Source organism: Echinops telfairi, unplaced genomic scaffold, assembly GCF_000313985.2.
Source record: "Echinops telfairi isolate 266 unplaced genomic scaffold, ASM31398v2 ScPeMD7_7459;HRSCAF=8497, whole genome shotgun sequence".
Taxonomy (NCBI): domain Eukaryota; kingdom Metazoa; phylum Chordata; class Mammalia; order Afrosoricida; family Tenrecidae; genus Echinops; species Echinops telfairi.
The window spans coordinates 4,314,768-4,320,686 of NW_022111359.1; the positions used below are offsets into that span (position 1 = coordinate 4,314,768).

The 5,919-nt window shown below is 57.4% G+C and overlaps 1 protein-coding gene across 1 annotated transcript in view; it reads left to right on the forward strand.

The window, feature by feature from the left end:
* The first annotated feature begins 1,483 nt into the window (after positions 1-1,483).
* TJP3 (tight junction protein 3) overlaps positions 1,484-5,919 on the forward strand; it is a 51,189-nt gene continuing 46,753 nt past the window's right edge. The window contains exons 1-2 of the mRNA XM_045300051.1: positions 1,484-1,498; positions 3,586-3,695. The gene's annotated coding sequence lies outside the window, so the exon portion shown is untranslated. The remainder of the gene's footprint in view (positions 1,499-3,585; positions 3,696-5,919) is intronic.

Here is a 5,919-nt window from a genome sequence, read left to right on the forward strand (position 1 = left end):
GAAGAAGACTTAAATGAAGAAACCCTGCATGTTCATGGACTGAAAAGCTGAATATCGTTAAGTTGGCGGTGCTACCCACATCTGTTTACACATCCAGTGCAGGCTAGTCAAAATCCCAACAGCCTTCCTTACGGAAAGTCTCACCCTCATACGGAATGGCAAGCCATCCCAAATGGCTGAAGCAGTTTTGAAAGAAGAACAAAACAGGACTCACTCTTCCTGATTTTAAAGCATACGGTGGAGTTACAGTAATCCAAACAGCCTGTAATCCAAGCAGACTTAGCAATAGGCACCTAGACCAATGGGTTAGAATTGAGAGCCCAGAAATAAACCCACGTATCTATTTATTTTTAAGCGTTGCACAATCACTGCCACAATCAATTATAAAGAGGCTGTAACTCTTTTTTTTCCTTTAAAAATCATTTTGTTGGGGGCTTATACAACTCTTATCGCATCCATCCATTGTGTCAAGCACATTTGTACATTTGTTGCCATCGAGACTGTAACTCTTGACTGGAGTAGAAAGTCCTGTCTTTCTTCAGCTGAGCAGCTGCCGGTTTCGAACTGCTGAACTCGTTGTCAGCAACCCAACACCCACTACGCCACCAGGGCTCCTCCAGATAGTTCAAGCTGCTAACAAAACACTGTGGAAGTAGTCCGGGGAGCAGAGAAAGAAGACTGTAGGTGCATTGGCCCTAAGCTGCGGGTGTTCACTGACGCCGACTCAGGCCATCCCCAGTCTGCTGTGGTCCACAGGGGTCCTCATTGGCTGGTTTCCAGGGACCGGTCGCCAGGCCTTTCTTCCTCGTCCCTCTGCACCTGTTCGGCTTCCCTGGGACTGCCGAGTGCAGCTGGCCCAGAGAGGCTCCTGCCTGCTGCGGCCGTCGTCCTGTTTCGAGCGCCCCCTGGTGGCGCTGAACCTCAGGTGTCCTGTCTGGACAGGAAGGTTTCCACTTGTCCCTCCTGAAAGCTCACTGCCACTGGGCGTCGTCTTGCCCCCACTTTTTGGGATGAGAAAACTGAGGCCCAGGAAGGTGGAGGGACTTACTCAAGGTCACACAGCTGGGAGTGGTGTGGAGTGAGAGTCGACTGGGGTCTCAGCCCACCCACCCATCCCCTCACTTCCCCAGCAGGTGTTTCCGGAATGCAGGGTGGGGGCTGAGGACAGCGGTGCGCCACGAGGCCTCCAGACACGCAGGGGTTAAGGCCAGCCAGCTGCTCTGCACAAAAGCAGGACAGAGCCATACTCTCCAGCCAGGGCAGGCTGGTCGGCAGTGCGGGCGGGGCCAGTAGCTCACCACTCCCCCCTGCACACCGCCTCTGCGCTGGTTCCACCTGGCACAGGGCCGCCCGCGGCCGGAAAGGCAAGTTAGGCAAACAGGTGGTGAGACCAGCAGCAGCACACCAGACTCGGGTCCCCTCCCCACCCCCACACCAGGCGGGTGCCCAGGGCCTGACTCCTGACACCTGCCCTGAGACCACTCAGCTCCTCACACAGGTAAGTCCCCCTCCTGCTCTGCCCACCACCTTTCCGATGTGCGCCAGGGCTCCCCTGTTGCAGGATTCAGGGAATCCCTCCTTCTGCCCAACTCCCCAGGAAGCAGAGGCCTGGCCCTCTGCATGGGCATCTGACATAGTTTCCAAAGGGATTATCTGGCCAGCAGTTCCTGCCCTGGCCGCCTGCCCGGGGCCTCACTTAAAAGGGTCATTGTTGTCCAGGTGGTGCCAGGAGGCCCGAGGGGCACAGGTTGGCCTTGGCTGTCCCTAGTGGAAGACAGGCGGTCATCCGTACCCACCAAGACCCAGGCTTTCCCACTGCAGCCTGAAGTTGTAGCAGTCGAGGCAGGCACCTGAGCTTCCAGTAGCTTCAAGGAATTCCCAAGAGAATTACAACCTCCTCGCCCCACTGCTGGCGCTTCTGGGAGTTTGGGGAGCACCCGGGACCAGGCTGAACCCATTGCCAGCCCCTCCAGGAGTTTGGGGGGAAGACCAGGCAGGGAGTGATTAACTGGGACTGTTGTTTGGGGCAGGGGTAGACGGGGCTCACAGGGGTCCCCTCACTGGACTCCGTTCTGGGTGAGGCAGGAAGGTGGCTCCCATCAGAGGGAGAGAAGGTGGGGAGTCGGTGGTGGCCAGGGGAGTGGTGGTGACCGTTTTCTGGGTCAGTGGCTGCCCTTTGCAGAACAAAGCGAGCGTCCCTGGGAGAGCAGGGTCAGGTTGCAGCCTCAAGTCTCTTTGTCCAGGAGGTGGGTGTCCTCCTGGGAGGTGGTGGACTCTGCCTGGTGGAGGGCCTGGGGAAGGAGGGTCCACCTGGGACCAGGGAGGCTGGGGCATGCAGTGTGGAGCACAGTGTGAGCCTGGTGTGGTTGGGGGTGAGTCCAGGAATCCTGGGGGAGAGTAGAGAGGGGTTTGAGATCAAGAGCCAGAGGGGGCGGGCCACTTCTGACAACCCTGATTCCCAACCCCACAGGGCCAGCCAAACAGAACTGGCCTTTGCCTTGGGCCTCAGTTTCCCCACTCTGCACAATGGGGATAAGGAAAGCCTTTGAGCTGCTGGCGTGGGCCCGCGGGTCCTTGCTCCGGGGTCAGGTGGGTGTCGAGAGAAGCCAGCCTACTCAAAATCTGAGCCGGAGGACGTCAGTCCAGGCATGTGGTGGACATGCTTGGGCTCAGAGAGGGACAGCCACTTGCCCAGGGCTACACAGTAGTGAGGGAGCCCAGGCAGGCAGCTAGGAGTCCGACTGCAGAGAGGGTGAGTCTGGGAGCTTCTCTGGGTGGCCTAAGCTTGGTGTCTTCAAGACTCCACTGCCCTTCCTTGGTTCAAGGCTAGACTGAGCAGGCCGGGCGATACTTCCGCGTGGCCTTGAGGTCTGGGGAAAGACCCGGGCAAGCCTTTGAGCTGCTCTTCCTCCTGGGCTGGCCTGGGGCCCAGCAGAGCAGTGTTTGTTCGGGAGTGTCTGACACCCTTTGGAATGGGCTGTGGTCAGAAATGGCTTAGGGCTGGGGGGAGGAGTTGCCCTGGAGGTGAACCTGCATTTGCTCAGCGCCTACTGTGTACCAGCACAGGAGCCCCAGGGGTTCAAAAGGCGACACATTGGGCTACTATTTTCAAGGTCCTGTTCCCAGGGATAGGCGTCCCGGAGGTGTGCCAGATGAAGCATTGGACTGCTCACAGTAAGGTGGGCAGTTCCAGCCCACCAGCTGCTCCTGGGGAGAAAGATGAGACTGTCCATGGCCGGAAAGATTTACAACTTTGGAAACCGTGTACAGGGTCTCGATGAGGCCGATCGGGAACCCTGGTGGTGTTGTGGGCTGCGGGTGGGGCTGCTAACTGTCCAGCCATCCTGCTAGAGGAAGACTAAGATTTCTACTCCTGTCGTGAACTACCGTCTCAGAAACCTACCTGGTCCAGTAGGGTCACTGCGAGTAGTGGCAGTGAGGGATCTGTTTACCACAAGAAAGTGGCAGGTCTCGGAATTCTCACCTTCCGTGCCTGGACCAGGTCCTGTTCCTAGGAGCTTAGCAAACCAGGTAAGCCCGGGCTGACTTGTTTGGTTTTTACTCCATCAAAGATTCTCCTTCTAGGTGTGGCTGCCATCTGTCTGGCCCCCCAGCCCCCAGCCCCTCCCTCCAGAAGCAAAGTCCTCTCTTCCACTCCGCCATCCCTGACAGAGAAGGAGGAGCCCATTAGCAAGGTAAGCACAGGTTTCGGCGTGCTTACAACTGAGAGTGGGCAATTTCCCGCAGTGGCAACTCAGCGGTGAAACTGCTACAACTTAGTGCATAAGCACACGTTAGCCCATACTTACCTTGCTGAGGAGATACTCTGTCTTATAGGGTCCTATAGAAATACCCTGCCCCATAGGGTCCTATAGAGATACCCTGTCCTATTCTGCCCCTGAATATACCTCATGTGCAGCCACACACACCCCTGTCTGTCCACGGAGGCCGACGTGTTGCTGGGATGCACAGCGGGATGTCCGGATTTAAGACAGACCAGGAAGAAAGGCCTGGCTAACTACAGAGGATCAGTCAACGAAAACCCCTTGGGTCACAATGGCCCGGTCTGCAGCCGAGCGGGGGGCTGGCGTAGGACGGGCTGGGTTCTGTTTTGCACAGGGTCGCCATGCGTTGGAGACTGGCTTGAGGACAAGCCACAGCTATGTGGCAGGTGCTGTTTGAACCTGGGGGGAGGGGAGGTATCTTAAACAGCATGGAGAGTCTACAGAGACCCCCACGCCGAGGGTGTTATATCTTAGTGGCAGAGCACGAGAAACAAGAGGCAGGGGTGCGTGGACTCTCCCCCAGCGGCCTGGCTTCCAGGTTCATCCCAGAGTTTTAAAAGGAGATAATAAAGTGGACAGGAATATAAGGGACTGGGTGAGGGGGCAGCAGTATCGATGGAGGAGGAACAACCTCCAAAGCCTAACTCACCTCCATGGAGTTCATCCCGACCCCTCACGACCCTATAGGACAGGGTAGAACCGCCCCTGTGAGCTTTCCGGGAGCACAGCCCCTCGTTTTTCTTCATCTGAGCACCTGGTGGGTTAGCAGCCCAAAGGGTAACCGCTACGCCACCAGGGGGAAGCATTTCTCAACCTTACACAGAGCGAGACCTGGGCGTGCGATGGGCTCAGGCCCTGCTCACCGCAAGGCTGGAGGTTCGAGGCCACCCAGGGGCACCTTCGAGGAAAGGCCTGCTGGCTTGCTTCGGAAAAAACCCTACGGAGCCCAGTTTTCGTCTGATGCATGCAAGCCCAAAGGTTGCTCTGTGGCAACTGGCTCGTTTGTTTGCCTGACCCCTCGAAGGGGTGACATTTTAACAAATGTTGGCCAAAGCCGGTATCTGGAGGTGCGTGCTCCTTCCGGGCAGAGCGTGCAGCCTGTGCAAAGGCCCTGGGGCAGGATTGCGCCTGGTGAGTTGGAGGGACAGCCCCAGGAGGCCAGTGTGGCTGAAGTGGAGGGGACAAGGGAGAGAGAGGAGGAGGGGAGGGCGGGGAAGGGAAGGGGCCCTGTGGGCCACAGAGAGGACTCAGGCTTTGATCCAAGGGCGATGGGAGCCCTGCAGGGCCCTGGGCAGGGGAGGGACAGGCACCCTCCGGTTACTTCCTTCGGGGAGAACAGACTTGGAGGCGAAGGCATAGTCGGGGATCAGGGCAGAGTCGGGCGCCCTGGGTCTGAAAGGAGGATGGGGGGGTGGGCGGGACCACGTGGAGGAGGCAGCGGAGACGTCAGCGGGTTCTGGATGGATTACGGTAGAATTGACACTGGCTGATCCATGAACCCCGTCTGACAGAGACCATAAGTGGTTATTGCCCTGCCTGGGACTATCGATGTGTTTTGCATCTCTCTGAACAGGTATCCCAGCATCCTTGCTTGCCTCTGAGGGGCCCTGGTGACCCTGGGGGTTTAGTGTTTGTTCAGGGTAAGGGGAAAAGTCGGGAGAAAGCTCTAGAATTTGAAGATGATCCTATGTGGGAAGGATTCGAAGTCAGAGGGATGGAAACCAGATGAGGGGGCACGGGCGTGACACGGCCTTTGGGTTTTATGATGTTAACGGGATGGTTTTTATCTGCTGAAGGTGGCCCCATGACTCAGGCAGCGTCAATGCGTAAGTCTGTTAGGCATGGATTCAATTCATTCATTAACATGGGAGCCAATAAGATTTCAGAGGGCACTCTGGGATTCCAAGAGGCAGTCACCCACCCACCCACTGTCACCCAGTTCACTCTGACTCATGACCACCCTCTCAGACAGAGCAGAAGGACCCCACCCCACCCCCGGGGTTTCCGAGGCTGTCAGTCTTTAAAGGAGCAGACAGCCTCATCCTTCTCCCTGGAAACACAGGGATCCAGGGCGGATGATCCCTTCAGGACCAGTGGTGTGAGTGGCGATACTGGGAGCGTAGAGGGAGAGTGG